Source organism: Danio rerio, chromosome 23 (genome assembly GCF_052040795.2).
Source record: "Danio rerio strain M-AB ecotype USA chromosome 23, GRCz13ab, whole genome shotgun sequence".
In the NCBI taxonomy this organism is placed as follows: Eukaryota; Metazoa; Chordata; class Actinopteri; order Cypriniformes; family Danionidae; genus Danio; species Danio rerio.
Window position 1 is genome coordinate 27,083,247 of NC_141043.1, and position 16,171 is coordinate 27,099,417.

Below are 16,171 nucleotides of genomic sequence, written 5' to 3' on the forward strand. Positions count from 1 at the left end.
TAAATGGATGCACCTTAATAAAATGGGAATGGTTGGTGATATTAACGTCCTGTTTGTGGCACATAAGTATATGTGAGGGGGCCATATAATCCATATAAATGGCCCACCCTGTACATTATCAAAACAAGCATAGTTCAATTGAAAACAAAAACTAAAACAGAGACAAATGTTAACAAAACACTTATTAGACACAGAATTAGAAACAAGACAGGAGGTAAAACAACAATAACGATAAACAAGACAAGGATCAAAACATGGCAGGACAAACAGGGAAAAATGCTTTGTAACGCTTCACATATGAATGCCTTCCTGTTTTTTTCAATTGACCTATGTTTGTTTGTTTTGATAATGTATTATTTCTTAAGCCGCCTTTCCACTGCACACATCAACCGACAAGCGACAGACTGGAAGTCATTCATTTCTAATGGAGAGTAGTCCAGGAGCTGCATGGAGTTCTGATCATCTCCGTATGCTAAATTTGGATCGGATTGAGCTGCGGATACGTTAAAATATTTAAACTCTTGCAACTAGACTGTATGCGACTGGTCGACTGGATGTGATGTATTTCAGTGTTGTCTAAGCAGATCTGTGCAAACGAGATGAGAAACAGTTTTTTCGTTATTTTTTAATCAAATAGTTTATAATAAAAAGCATTTCTATTCATAAATGAGTAATCAAAACTCATTCCCACATTTCCTCCAAAATGTTTAGTGGTCTATGAATTTCTAGTATTCATTCATTCATTCATTCAACCATAGTGAACAGACGGAGAATAAAGGCTCATGCATTTGCCCTCCTTTATTTCGCACACCGTGAGAATCCTGCTTCTTTCCCATGGTGCACAACAAAACTGAAAATTCTGTGCGACTGCACGTATTCCGACAGTCGTGACTGAATGTCGTTTGCAGTGGAAAGGTGACTTTTGTACCAATTTCCAAAAGAGTTTTTTGTTCTCTCAACTTCAGACATTTTAGGTCAGGACAACTGATGTTTTCAAAAGTTGAGTACACGTTGGCGCCGATGGTGTAGTGGTGCGTTGACACATGGCACTCTGGTGTTCACAGAGACCCGAGTTAGATTCCTGCCCCATGGTCCTATACCAATCCTTCCCCTCTCTCCTCTCCCTACGCTTTCCTGTCTATACTCTCTTCTGTCCTATCAATAAAGGTGAAAAAAGTGTTGAGTACATGAGAAAAAACAAAAGGAAATAACAAAAAAATGTTGTCCCCTCAACTTCAGGCATTCCTATTCTGCAGACAAAAAATGTTGGCACAACCTAAAAAGTTTTGTTACAGATTAGTTCACCTCTACAGAAAACTAATAAATAATCTTATGCTACCCCAACTAAATGTTTTTACTGACAAATAATTTTAGGTCAGTGCAGCTGATGTTTTCAAAAGTTGAGTGAACAAGAAGTTACAGTCAGCTTTACTGTTAACTCAGCCACATGTACAGGACAAACAGATAATCCAAATTGCGTGTATATATATATATATATATATATATATATATATATATATATATATATATATATATATATATATATATATATATATATATATATATATATATATATATGTGTGTGTGTGTGTGTGTGTGTGTGTGTGTGTGTGTGTGTGTGTGTGTGTATACATGTATGTATGTATGTATGTGTGTATATATAAATATATATATATATATATATATATATATATATATATATATATATATATATATATATATATATATATATATATATATAATTACAATTTAAAAAATAAATTACATTGTATATTACATATAATGTAATCTAAAAATATAAGTAAAAAAAATTAACTTAAGGGCATATGACAAGGAGTGCAAACCAGATTTGTGCAGATGCAACACAGTATATAGTGCAAAAAATACAATATAATTCAAAACAGTATATAGTGCGAAAGGCTTGTAAACATGATAATTATTATAAAGTGACAAAAGTGATAAAAAAGTGATAAAGTCCTAATAACATACTAGAAAACGCGAAAGCAAATAAGGATTTGTTGATTGTGACTTGACAGAATTCTAACATGCATACAGTTGAAGTTGAAGTTGTTCCCCTGAATTATTAGCCCCGTTTAATTTTTCCCCAATTTCAGCACATTTCTAAACATTTTAATTACTCATTTCTAATAACTGATTTATTTTATCTTTGCCATAATGACAGTAAATAATATTTTACTTGATAATTTTCAAGACTTAAAGACAAGACTTAAAGTGACATGTAAAGGCTTAACTAGGTTAATTAGGTTAACTAGACAGGTTAGGATAATTAGGCAAGTTATTGTATAACTATGGTTTGTTCTGTAGACTATCGCAAAAAAATATAGCTTAAAGGGGCTAATAATATTGACCTTAAAATGGTTTTTAAAAAATTTAAAACTCTTTTTATTCTAGCCCCTCAGTACAAACATGCATACAAATATTTAAAAATAAGACAAATTAAAATAATAAAGCAAATTACAATAATAGAAATGAAAATAAAACAAATGGCGATCATGAATATTAAGCAGAAAACTGGCAATTTCCGATTTCTGGCAGGTTGCATTTCTAGCATAAATGAGCCCTGACATTTAGTTGATCCCTAATCATTATAAACAAAGACACAAATGCAGCATCATACAGCCCAATAGCCTCTGATGTTGTCCGCAAATAAAATAAAGCAAACACTCTGTTAAAATGATTGTGCCGGCAGGTGTGTAATAATAGTAGTAGTTTGTTGTAATGGCTGATCGAAGCATCGTCCCCTGAAAAGCACACAGAGTTTGACAATGCAATGTGTGCCTGAAAGCTGAGTGAGCAGAGAAGGCTTTTAGCCAAAACAATAGAAGAAGAGACCTGCAGGACAACAGCCAGCCTCGTTTTACAAACAAACTCCTTCGCTCTTGTTTTTCCCTCATTATGTTAGTTGACATAAAACAGGCCAGACACAGGTGTGTTTGATGGTCTGTTGATGGTCATACCGGCAAACGGAGGCTTTTTTTTCGTAATGTGTGCATGGAGTCAATATAATATAGAGCTGGGTTGCTTTGAATTTAAATGGAATTGTTTTTATCAGGTGGTGGGTGAAGTCTGATATTTAAACATATTTGATTTAGCATTATCCAGTTCATTGCAGTTCACTGAAAGAGATAGAATTGACTAAAATGGCTATTGTTGTAAGCCAGACCGTTTGTTTAACATTTATTAGGCACACGTTATAGCAGTACATTTATTATTATTTTATTAATAATAATATTATTATTAATCATTATTATTAATCATTATTATTATTATTATTTTGAAAGAAGTGTTTAATGCTCACACTGGCTGTTTTAAATACAATTAAAACAGTTAAAAATACAATAAAAAAATAATATTGTAAAAATAGTTTTATATTATATTTCATAATAAGTCTTTTAATAGGCTAAAATGTAATATTCTGTAATGTTTCATTAATTATGATTACATAAAAGTGATGTTATAAAAGTATAAAAGTGATGGCTTCCACACAAAGTGTTTGAACAACATGAAGGAATTAAGTTAACTTATTCGTTTTTTTTTTTTTTTTTTTTTTTAAACAATTTTAAGAGGATTACACATAAAACAATTAAGTTGGCCGCTATGAAAAACTCAAGAATTGTGTTCTTTCAGCTTATTTTAAGTAGTTACTTATTTTTAAGTATTAAGTAGTTTAAGCAAACAGCAAGCATCATTTTTGTGTGTTTTATATAACTTTTGCTAAAAGAATATTTATATAATTGTTCAGAGCAGCGCATATATTTTTGGAGAAATTATGTTTGCTGAAACCAGTGTTGGAGTAGCGCATAACAAATAACACAAGTTTTTTTCTAAGTAATGAGCAAAGTAACATTACTTTTAAGAAATAAAAGGTAAAATATAAGTTACTTTTTTGAAAATGTATTGCAAGTTAGTTTTTAGTTTAATTAATTAGCTTTTTTTTTTTTTTTAATTAGTTACAATTAATCACGTGGTCAATGAGAGAATCTGTTTTTTTTTTTTTTGAACGCAGGAAAAGTAGATTGTTTGAATGGAAATGATTTTACTTAAAAGAAATAGTACAAAAATAGCAAACGCATTGCTTTAAACTTTCAATAATCTGTATATACAGCATGTACAGCTCTTGGGTCAGGAATTTCTCAAAAAACATTATTCTAAAACATTTTTTTAAATTTGTTATTATAAAGATAGGTGTAGTTTTTTAGGTGTAGGTTTAATTGTTAATTGCAGAGCTCTTCTATCAACAAAAAATGAAAGAAAAAAATAAGTTCTGAAAGAGATCAAGCCTCAGCCAGGTAATAAAAGTAGCGCAAAAGTAATTTAAAAGTAACAGAACACATTACCTACCAAAACAATAACTAAGTTACACAACTAGTTTCTTTTTTTGGAGAGTAACTCAATATTGTAATGCATTACTCTCTAAAGAAACTTTCCCCAACACTGGAACAAAATACCTATTTAAAATTAGCTAAAACAACACAATTATTGAGATTATTTCAGGACAACTTAGTTGTTTTAGGTTCAATCCAGTTACATTTGTCAAAACTAATAAGTTGACTTCGTTCATGTTGTCTCAACACAAATCGATTGTGTGGAATAAATGATTATACTTAATTGTAATTTATTTTAAATCATTTTTAAAAAAATATTTTGAACAAATAAAGGTAAAACCTAATGGTTTGATGGATTTAAAATGATAATTACTAAGGATTTTGAAGCTACACTGTGATCCCTAAATAGATTCCATTATTTTGTTAATTTACAACGCTTGACTATATATATATATATATATATATATATATATATATATATATATATATATATATATATATATTATGAACCCATATACAGCTGAAGTCAGAATTATTAGCCCCCCTGTTTATTTTTTCTCCAATTTCTGTTTCACGGAGAGAAGATTTTTTTTAACTAATTTCTAAACATAATAGTTTTAATAACTAATTTCTAATAACTGATTTCTTTTATCTTTGCCGTGATGACAGTAAATAACATTTGACTAGATTTTTTTCAAGACTCTTCTATACAGCTTAAAGTGACATTTAAAGGTTTAACTAGGTTAATTAGGTAACTAGGCAGGTTAAGGTAATTAGGCAAGTTATTGTAAAATGATGGTTTGTTCTGTAGACTATCGAAACTAAATTAGCTTAAAGGGGCTAATAAATGTGTCCTTAAAATGTTGTTTAAAAAGTTAAAAACAGCTTTTTTTCTAGCCGAAATAAAACAGATACAACTTTTTCCAGAAGAAAAAATATTTTTATACCATTAAATCTGCTAAATCAAATGGCTATTCAGTTTCAGTAGTTTTTCCACTAAATCATGTAAACAAATTTTGACAACCATTTATATCGAGGGAAGAAGTCAGTTTCAGCACCTGTCTAAAGTGACACCCATTTTGCCCAACATCCATCATGACTGACTGCCAGCAAAACCTAAAATGAATCGAGCCATAATAAAGCGCCAGCTTTTTCAAAACTTTCCATTTAACTCAAACTCTTTGACAGCAAAAAATATTTGCTGAAATATTTCTATTGTCATTTTGTGAGTGAGTGGTCAAGCAGATTCCGGTTTGATGTGTTAACCAGTGTGTTGTGAGGGGAAAGGTGCATCATTAATTGGTAGGTCTGATCCTTTTTTTTTCTTTTCCTATGGCAACTTCTCCTTGGGGACACACAGACAGACTCAGTGACACACACACACATGCTACACCCACAATCCCTGGAGGCCAATTACCCAATGAAGGTAATGCATGGCAAGTCAGAGCAAGGCTGCGGTTGCTTATTCGTTTATGCCTCCCCTCAAACCTCTATCCCCTGGTGAATTTCCTCAGGGGGGAGAAGCTTTTCATGGTGCAGGAGGGGAAGTTGACGCTCCAACTGTAGAAATTTGACAATGCAGCTCGAGACCATAAACATTACGTTGAGTTGAGGCATTACAGAGAAAAACAAACAGCTCTTTTTTTCTGAATTTTTGACTTGATAATGATTTCTATTCTTCTTTTCACATTGAAACTGTAAACATCACACACTTCATAAAAGAATGTTTTAAGTGCAATAGCTGAAGCTGAAAATTCTGCATTTGTGACTTTTTTCATTCATTCATTCATTTTCTTTCTGGCTAAGTCCCTTTATTAATCAGGGTTCGCCACTGTGGAATGCACTGCCAACTTATACAGCATATGTTTTACACAGTGGATACCCTTCCAGCTGCAACGCATAACTGGGAAACATCCATACACACTCATTCACACTCGTACACTACGGACAATTTAGCCTACCCAATTCACCTGTGCCACATGTCTTTGGCCTTGTGAGGGAAACCAGAGCACCCAGGGGAAACCCACGTGAACACAAGGAGAACATACTAACTCCACACAGAAATTCCAACTGACCCAGCTGAAGCTCAAACCAGCAATCTTCTTGCTGTGAGGCGATCGTTCTACCCACTGACCAACCATGACGCCCAAGACTTTTTATAAAACAATATTTTCCTTCATTCTATACATTCAGAAATATTGTAAATAATAAATAATTAATAAAATAACTCAATAATTTTAAATAAAAGTAAATATTTCATGACAAAATGTAAACATTACACTTTATGGCTCATCTCAAACCAGTAGTTGGCATGAACTGTATTGCAAAAGCTATCAGAAAATAGTAGTAAATAAAATTAGAAGTTTTTAATTTTGTGTTTTTGCAAAGTTTTGCGTACAGTTAACAATGTTTTTTAAAAGATCCTTGTTCACACAGATCAAGGAAAACAATGGATCGTGCTGTATTGCGCATGCCAGGCCAGTAGTTGGTGCTGTCATACTATAATGTAACATTATGTGACTCTGCACAAACAGTACAGTCCTGGGGCCTCATGTATCAATGCTGCGTACGCACAAAAAATTTGCGTAAGCCAGATTTCACGCTCGCGTTTGGATTAACTAATGATGAAATGAACGTGAGAATGTGTGTTGGTCCATACCAATTTCATGTCTGGCATATGTGTATTTCTTTTGTGTGTTTGTTTCATTTCCATTGGCGACTCCTAGAGGCAATTGTGTTAAATTGCACACTACAAAGTATCTTTGAACGGGGCATTGGAGGGGTGGGGGGTCCTGGGGCAGTACAGATCATTTTGGAAGGGCACTTTCTATCCAAGACTAAAATGGGCATGTGCACTGCACAGGTTGAGCCCTATGTGTGCACGTGCCTGACTGCACGCACAATGCTATAAAGGCGCCATCTTAAGATGAATTTGCATAGGCTACGAAACATTTCCATTCAATAAATGTGCAAATAATATGTGATGCTTCAATGCGCGTAACATAATACACACACTTATTAATGATTTCTTCTTGTTTTCCTCGTGATGAAGAGTAAGCAAAATCTCATATGTAATGGGGAAAAAAGGAATAATGAGTTCATCAGATGCTGGATTTGAACCGGGTTCATGAATTAGAGTGTCAAAACATGTTGCTATGCGCTTTACGATATACGCCACTCACGCTGCTCATGTCAGCTCTCTTTTCCTTGTTGTCCCTGTCGATCAAACGGAAGGAAATCACTCAACTAGCTCATTCCAACAACAAACTTGAAAATAACACTGTTGTTCTCTGGTCTACCTCTGATAGGAGCACCTCCAATTCACATTCTGTTCAAAGTTTTTCTTTTTGCTTGCTTTTGACATTGCTTTTTTACATTTGGATTTGCCAAAGTAGAGTCATTACCATATTTATTAGGGGGAGGAGGCAGGTAGGTGTTTTGCGCTCGTGCGTTCAGCTTCACGTTTAGTCGGATGTACAAAGAGAATATGCATTTGGTATCATACATCTGAATTTTTTAGTGCGTGCGCACATTTACGGCTTTATGCGTATGCAATGTTTTAGTATGAATTCAACGCAAGTCTTCATACATGAGGCCCCTGGGCTACGTCTGAAACCACCTACTATATAGTACGCTAAAATCAGTACGAAAGCAGAGTGTATGTTGGAATTCATAAAATTCGAAAACAATATGCGAGAAGTACCTGGATAACCTACTACTTCCAGCAAGATTCTGAAGTACAAAGCTGTGCTATGCCATGATGCCCTGTGAGAGAATTCATAAATGGGTGTAAAGCTACGCAACTGACGTTTGTAGGCCACGTGATCATGACAAAATGGTGGATGTAGGACATGCAAATTCCATTTATACTGTATAGAACTTAATTTTTTAACTGCTAAGTAGTACATTTAAATTCAAATGCAGTATCTACTGTGTAGTACAGTAGGTAGTTTCGGATGCAACCCTGTAGTCACGTATTATTGACAGCCATATTGTTTTCAATCATCATTCATTAATTTCTTTTAGGCTTAGTCCCTTTTGTTTTTAATAATCCATTTTCGTAAATGACCTTTTTGACTTTTTTTTTGATGGCGTTGATGCATTTGCTCTTCAGTGTTTGAACTTCAATGTTTGAACTAAACTGAATTTCAACTCTGAAAACTGGACTGACACAGTTTCAATTTACTAGAACTAGAAGTTAAGTGGACATCTACATGGAAAATTTCGTATAGTTAGGAAAATGTCTGTTGGTGGAGCGATATCAGCACAAATGAAGACCCAATGCACACGGAAGTCAGGGCATGCACAAATTAGTATTTTTTTGTCATTATGAATTTTTACACCAAACAAGCATATCTTTTAATACGTTCATAACTGTGTTTTTGTTACCGTTATGCTTTAAAAAAAATAAATACCCTGTCAGAAAAGTCTAGTGGCTGGGAATGGGCTTTTCATAGTGTCTGGTATAATTTTAATGTTGTTTTTGTGTGTTAACATAGATGAATATGGCCACTGTGTGAATGCACAGTACAGTTACGATCTTATTGTCATCATGATAACATATGTCATCATCATAACATGATATTGTTGTCTTCAGTGATTTCATGAAGATAAATACCAAAAAAAAAAAAACACAACTGGAATAATTACAGTATAGTCGTGATCGTCGATCTCATAGAGGCAAGAGATCGCGATGACATATGCTGACGTGTGCAGGTGTTGTAGTGTTGTCCCATTTTATAGGGGTACATTTTGAAGCCCTTCCCCTTCACACTTCGTTTCATGGGCCAAGGGAAAAGGGTAGGGGTAGAGAAATAGAATTGGGATTGAGCCTATGTGCTGTTTAGTAATAATCTAATAAGAATTATATATGTAACTTGTTGACAACAACATGTGCAAAAGGAAAGGAAGCATCAAAATAATGTGCTACTGCTTTTTTAGTCTCCCAAAATGCTGTACTCAAATAAACACAATTCCTGTTTTATGTTCATTTGTAAATAAATATAAAAATATTTTGCTGAAATCGTAGTTTCCTTATGTTAATGTAAACATGCTGGACAAACTATTTTAATTGTGCATGTGAGTTTCTGTTAGTATAGCAAAATTAAGGTGATTTGTTGTTGCCTTAAGAGGTACAGTAAACACATTTCTGCAATGAAAGGCACACACCAAGCAGAAAATGTGCATGTAGTAAGAGTATCGATGGTAGTTCAAAATATTATCAGCAGTCAGACAATCACAATAGTAGGTATTTGCTCTGGAATTATTAATAACGTTGTGTGAGGAACAAGGAGGTTGCAGGCAGGATTGCAAGGTATACCCCTGTGAAACAAATTTCTTTAACGACCCCTTGGAAAACTTGTCCTGATTAAATAAAGGGAGTAAGAATCAGTAAAGTTGTCTATCTTTGCTTTTTGTTCTCACTGCGTCATTACAGAAGTGTTGAAATGTAATTCAAAGGCTTAATTTCCTGTTTAAAGAATAAAAAACCAAATCATTTGCAATCACTAAAATTTAGAAAAGTCATCCAGGCAGATGTTCTTTGTTTCAGAACAAAATAAATAAATTTACTGAACAAGAGACTTATGTATTGACCCATCTGGGCTAAGCTCTCATTTCCCGCTTAGACAACACACACAACTCTGTAATTACACCGGAGTCGAACTCACCAAAAAACAAAGGCAAAGCAAATGGAGTGTGAGAGACTGAGAGAACGAACGCAACAGGTGTTGATCGAAATGAAGCTGGTAAAGAAAACAATCACAGTACAGCATTCATGCTGAAGGCTTGTTTTATTTTGCGCGTTTATAGAAAGGAGACAGGAAGTTAAATGAGAAGGAAAAGACAAATTACATAAGTCTGACTCAAACTGACTTATCCATAATTTGCGGTAAAAAAGTTGAATGAGTTTCTATTTCTATTGAACACAGAAGAAGATATTGTGAAGAATGTTAAAAAAACAGGTAACCATTGGCATCCATAGTATGGAATAAATACTATTATAAGTTAATGGCTACCGGTTTCCAACATTCTTCAGAATATCTTCTTTTGTTTTCAGATTCAGGGTTTGAACAAAGGGGGAGTGATCAAATTCTGACAGATTTTTAATTTTGGGGTAAACTATTCATTTAAGCCAGTGTTATGTTGTATGTAAAAAAGTAAAAACTAGTCAAGATCTAACAGACCAAGTTAAAGCAGCTTCTTTCCTGTCAAACTTTATTGTAAGATACAATTGTTATTACCAAACCATTAAATATGACCTCTGCCTTTTTATATGACTTTTAATATGACTTTTTTTTAGATTTTAAACTACTAATTTGCTGCTTATTAATTATATTAAGATAGTAGTTGGGTATTAGGTAGGACTAGAGTATAATCATGCAGAATATGTACAATAAGTACAAATAAACAACCAATATCTTAATAATGGGCTATAAGCCACTAGTTAAAGGTTATAAGCCATTAGTTAAAGTTGTGATACATCTTCAGAAATCGTTTTCATTATCCTGATAGAAAGTCTCTTCACATCCTGAAAGCAATCATTAAATGAAGTCCTAATGTATTTGAATATTCTGTGGAAGGTGTAAGAGCAAGAAATGTTTGTCCAATCAAAAGGTTTGGTCTGAACATTATGATAGGTTGTACTACCTGCCGATCAAAATATGTAATAGCATACCTCTGCACACACTGTTCAGAAAAAATTACATTATCGGCTAATAATTATTAAATGTCCTACAAAGTTTTCACTCTGGTGAATGTTATGTGATATATTGTAGTGATGTTGTCTAATGCACATTAAGGTTACGTCTAGCTTTGGATGACGATTTGCAGTGTGGGATGTAGGCTTTCAGTGCTATCAGGCTAACATTAGCATTTTCCAAGATTTCCTATTGCACCTTTAAACCTAAAGTGTTACCTATTTTGTTTTTTTTATCACTATATACAGTACATAATTTTTTACGCCCATAACTACTGTATTATACATAAGCAGATTTGACTTTGTTCTATATTTGATGTTTACTAAAAGCTTTTTACTTATTATGTACTTGTTGAACGATAGATAAGGTTTTATTTTGTAGAATTCGTGAAACTAAGAGTCATTAATTCACCAAAAGTGTGACAAAAAAATATTGATTTACATCTCGTCTGTAGAATACTTCCTCATCAACAGGTCCTGCCATTGTAAGTGTGAGATGTTCAGGTCGAAAGGAGTAAAGCAACTGCATGGACTTTGTGGAGTCATTTGTTGTTTTTTCTCTCCAGCGAACAGTGACTCATTGCTGGTGTCCATTCGCAGCCCTAAATGCAAACCAGTATGAAAAACAGCAAGTCACTACACATTTACATTGTTTATGTTCATCCGCTGTCTATCTTGCGCAGAACATGTGTAAGTAAATAAGTGTGTGCCTCTGCCAACACATCAGCTTTACTATGTGTCATTGCTGCAGCCAGTGATTGACGTGCGGTACAACAAAACATGAAATTGAACACAATGAACACCTCGCAGTGATTGCAGAAGTCTATAATTCTTCTGGAAAAGGAGCTGAAGTCTCTTCTCCCCGCTAGCCTTGCGTGACAGCCGTGGCTGATATCTATCTCTACCCAAATGAGTTTTGGTTGTGCCTGGCCGGTTCACTCTCAAACCTCATTTGGAATGCAAATGAAAGAATGCTAAACAAAGCAAACCTTTTAGACAGGTCAATTTCCTTGCAGTCACACCGGGGGCCCTCTGTAGCCGGACGGCCGCTTAATGGATTCGGCCCTTTGTCCCCGTTTACCTTAGTGCAGCACTTCTCTGCTCCGCTGATCAAGAAATACTGTATCACAGGGAACATGGTATGAGAGTCAATGACTAACTAGAAGTTACATTTACCCATTTTTTTTCTTCCTTTGAAATGAAAGAGTATTGCATTTGTAGATGTTCCTCGAAAATGTATGAAATATACAATACATAAATTGTGGCCAGCATAAATGAGTACACTATTACATTATGCCCACATTGGCGAATTATACTTTATGTAAGATATTGTACAAGAGATATTTGTGCAAATCTTTTTTGGTTTCAATTTCGATTAGTTTAAAACTGGAACTAATTTAATAACACAATTTAAGATTAGGGTGCAAAACTAAGTAAACCCAAACCAAATTAATTTGAAAGGACAATGTATATATACAGTTGAAGTCAGAATTATTAGCCCTCTTTGAATCTTTTTTTTTTCCTTTTTAAATATTTCCCAAATGATGTTTAAGTAAGGAAATTTTCACAGTATGTCTGAAAATATTTTTTTTCTTCTGGAAAAAGTCTTTCGACTAGAAAAAAAAAGTTTTACATTTTTTAAACACCATTTTACAGAACAAACCATAGTTATACAATAACTTGCCTAACTACCCTAACTTGCCTAGTTAACCTAATTAACCTAGTTTATCCTTTAAATGTCACTTTAATCTGTATAGAAGTGTCTTGAAAATATCTAGTCAAATATTATGTACTGTCACCATGACAAAGATAAAATAAATCAGTTATTAGAAATGAGTATTTAAAACTATTACGTTTAGAAATGTGTTGAAAAAAATCTGCACTCCGTTAAACAGAAATTGAGGAAAAAAGTAATGGGGGCTCATAATTCAGGGGGGTTAATAATTCTGACTTCAACTGTATATATATATATATATATATATATATTCCTTACATCATCTTGGCTTTATTTTGGAAAAAAAGGTTTCCCAGCTTTAATTTACATTTAAACAAAAAAGTAGAATGCCCAAAATTATTCATACCCTTCTCAATAATCTAAAGAAAAGCCTTCAACTTTTTCATCAGTCAAACTATAATTGCTGACCAGCTTTTTGCCCATTCATCTTTAGCAATGAGGTTCAACTCTTTCTGGTTGGAGGGTCTTCTTGCCATAATGCTGATCTTTAGCTCCCTCCACAAATTCTCAATTGAATTCAAGTCAGGACTCTGGCTGGGCCACTGCAAAACGTTAATATTTTTGTCTGCCATCCATTTCTTTACCACTTTCTTGACTTGTTGTGATGCTGAAATGTCCACTGGTGCCCAAGGCCAAGTTTTTTCTGCAGACTGCTTGATGTTGTTGTTGAGAATTATGATGTAGTGCTCCTTTTTCATGGCGCTGTTTATTATGATTAGGTTCACTGGCTGCAAAACATTAGGTTTCCACCACCATGTTTGACAGTGGGGTTGGTGTTTTTGAGGTAAAAGGCTTCTCCTTTTATATGCCAAATGAAGGCTACATCATTTTGGGCAAATAGTTAAATTTTTGTTTCAATTGACTATAAAACAGAAGACCAGAAGTCGTCTTTGTCCAGATGAGCATTTGCAAAGGCCAAGTGGGCTTTAGTTCACCTTCTATGGAGAAGCGGAGTCCTCCTTGGTCTGCATCTGTGATAACCAGTGGTAAACAATGTCCATTGGGTTCATTAGGATGGCCTTGATGGTGATCCTTGTATTCTTTTTTTTTTACCTCTCTCACAATCTTCATGGCCTGGAGATTTGTCACTTTTGGCTTCCTACCACGTCTGCTGAGATTTTTCACAGGGCTGAATGTCTCATATTTTTTAATAATACTCTGCACTGTAGCCACTAAAACTTCAAAACATTTCGATATCGTCTTATAGCCCTTTGCTGGCTTCCTTACTGAGCTCCTTTGTCTTAGCCATGACTATACACAAACCAACAGCAGAGAGATTATTTTTTTCACCTGTTGAGTTGATAAAAACATATTTGCAACACTTCATTTGAATTTAAATGTATTATTTGGATTCTGCTGAATATTTAAGGTGGCAAGACTGTTATTATTATTCCTATTTTGTTGCATATAATTTTAGCAGTTTGAGCTGTAAAAAAAGTAATAGTAGTTAAATAGTAGTAATAGTAGTAGTTAAAAAAAGTTAATAATAGAAGACACAAGAACAAATGTCAGAGCATATCCAAAATTCCTAAGGGTTCATTAATAAAACTGTTTTGTAAAAATGCACCAATACTGTATAAATTGTCAATATTCACTAATAAATGCATAAAAAATAAATGGGGGTGGGGGTGGGGGTAAAAGGGTGTACTCACTTTTGCTGGCCGCTGTATTCTTAATATTATTTTGTATTTATATTATTATGTTAATTGTATCTCTTTTCAAGTAACAGCAAAGTCTAAATGTCTAAAAATATTGATCATAGATAGTTATATTGAAAGCTTGGTCTTCAGTCTGAAAAGATGAATGTGCTCTTGATGGCAAAGGTAATGGAGGTCAACCTGGTCCACACCTTGAAGTATCGGGTTATCATGGGAAAAACTTGAGGCTTTTGTTCTGACATGATGCTCACACACAATCAGTGATGGCTGAGGAGTCGCCTGCCCATTAAAGCCCCTTAACAACATCATTAAAATGTGCTTCTTTGTGCCCCTGACACTTCCTATGGTGGTAATGCTCTCATTATCCTTCATATGATTACCTGAAAGGTTACTCCGTCCACAAATGTGCAACTGATCATATAGACTATTCTATTCTATTCTATTCTATTCTATTCTATTCTATTCTATTCTATTCTATTCTATTCTATTCTATTATTCATTTATTCATTTTCTTTTCGGCTTAGTCCCTTTATTAATCTGGGGTCGCCACAGCGGAATGAACCGCCAACTTATCCAGCACTTGTTTTACGCAGCGGATGCCCTTCCAGCTGCAACCCATCTCTGGGAAACATCCATAAAAACCCATTCACACTCATGTTTTTTTATAAGTGTTATTTATTCAATAATTCCATGCAAACTACTATTTTGTGTGTTTATATGCATTTATAAATATGCAGATATGCACAAAATTAAGATTCCGCTTCCAGCTTCTCAATTTTGAATATACTGAATTTATTTGGTTTAAGTAAAAAGTTTAGTTTAATTTCTACAATAATTTAAACACATTTAGAAGCGGTTTCCCAGAAAATGACTGTTGGTCAAAATTGGGCCTGTCGCAAAAATTAATTTATCAACTTATCCTGCAATATTTAGAGATGGCCTCAATAATTTTTGCCGTTACCATATATATTTACAAATTCACAAATAAAGTTAAAGCCATTTTACAATGACGTTTATATTCTACCTCACTGGTGTCAAAGCTTATAATTGGCCATTTACCTAATATGACATTTAATAGTATATATAATAGGACATTTACAGTGCGCATCATATACAAGTACACCCCTCACAAATCTATCTTTTAAATTCATAATTTTAATAGGAAGCTTTACAATATTATATTTGTGCATATACATAAGATTGGTCAGTACTAAAACCAAATCTAGAGCTTATCCAACACAATAACTTATGATAAAGGTCCACAAACTAGTATGGCCAAATTTAAATGTTATAAAAAACACAAATTTAAAAACGAGGAAAAATCAAGAGAAGCAAAAAAAAAAATATATATATATATATATATATATATATATATATATATATATATATATATATATATATGAATTGTTGAAATTGTGTAGGTTGTAATTTATTTTTGCAATATTTAGCTTAAAAATAATTGTATTATGTTTCAATTTCTAAATGTGTTTGGTGACTAAAATATTATTTTAATAAATATATCTGTTTAATAAATCAGTTTTTTTATGCACTAAAATACATTGCCTATATTCACTGAGAAACGGAAAAAAATATTCATTTTCAAAATGGGGTGTACTCAATTATGCTGAGCACTGTACCTTTTTAACATCAAATTATAGAATTGAATAACCTCAAGAATGATACATATTTAAAAGTGTTTATGGCCATTTGCATTATTATGCTGTTATATAATCAT

General features: G+C 33.5%; 1 protein-coding gene, 1 long non-coding RNA gene and 1 other non-coding gene across 8 annotated transcripts in view; 2 read left to right on the forward strand and 1 right to left on the reverse strand.

Annotated features, from left to right (window-relative positions):
- ttll10 (tubulin tyrosine ligase-like family, member 10) overlaps nt 1-16,171 on the forward strand; it is a 72,120-nt gene that overhangs the window by 21,495 nt on the left and 34,454 nt on the right. The gene's annotated exons all lie outside the window — the stretch shown is intronic.
- Nucleotides 7,726-12,161, forward strand: LOC147838213 (uncharacterized). The gene is made up of 2 exons (XR_015523597.1): nt 7,726-10,351; nt 10,545-12,161. It is a non-coding gene; the product is annotated as an uncharacterized LOC147838213 (long non-coding RNA).
- LOC147831300 (uncharacterized) overlaps nt 8,434-16,171 on the reverse strand; it is a 44,635-nt gene continuing 36,897 nt past the window's right edge. For all 4 annotated transcript variants that reach the window (XR_015523594.1, XR_015523595.1, XR_015523592.1 and 1 more), the window contains 2 exons: nt 12,033-12,163; nt 8,434-11,645 (listed from right to left, as the gene is read on the reverse strand). This is a non-coding gene — a transcript (uncharacterized LOC147831300). The remainder of the gene's footprint in view (nt 11,646-12,032; nt 12,164-16,171) is intronic.